This window comes from Myotis myotis, unplaced genomic scaffold (assembly GCF_014108235.1).
Source record: "Myotis myotis isolate mMyoMyo1 unplaced genomic scaffold, mMyoMyo1.p scaffold_m19_p_17, whole genome shotgun sequence".
In the NCBI taxonomy this organism is placed as follows: Eukaryota; Metazoa; Chordata; class Mammalia; order Chiroptera; family Vespertilionidae; genus Myotis; species Myotis myotis.
The window spans coordinates 13,606,719-13,607,249 of record NW_023416321.1 but is presented as its reverse complement, the minus strand read 5'-3'; positions in this window follow the sequence as shown (position 1 = coordinate 13,607,249).

The window sequence follows — 531 nt, the reverse complement described above, 5'->3', positions numbered from 1 at the left end:
GGGTGCCGGCACAGGCGCGGAGAGTTGGTCCAGGGCGGGACAGGTCGCGGGGAGGGGTCGCCGTTGGACTGGGTCTGCGCTCCCCCCGCCCCCGCCCTTCTTTGGGGTTCTCATTTGCAGATGCTTCCCTCTGGTCCTCAGCTCTTCCCTGGGCTACACAGAGGAGAGAAACAAGGGGTGGGGGGCCTGGAAGGGGGCTCCCACCTTCTCGGTCGGGAACCCGAGAGGGGGACGCAGCCCTGGCGCCCCCGTGCTGCCCGGTGATGGGTCTCCCGGCCGCACTCGCAGTGGCTGACCATCACCAGCTGGAGGTTTGCCCATCCCGGCCCCCAGCAGGGACCCCATGCCCGCGGACCCCGCCGATGCCCGGCTGGGAGAGAGAGGCAGCCTGCGGTTCTAGGACCCGGAGGCGCTGCCTGGCGCGCCGCCGCCTCCGCCTCGCCTCGGTCGCCTCCCGCTCGGGCAGGTGAAGCGGCGCCCGCCGCCCCCTCTGCGGCAGGTGAACCGGTCGGCCGCCCCCGCCCCGCCGCG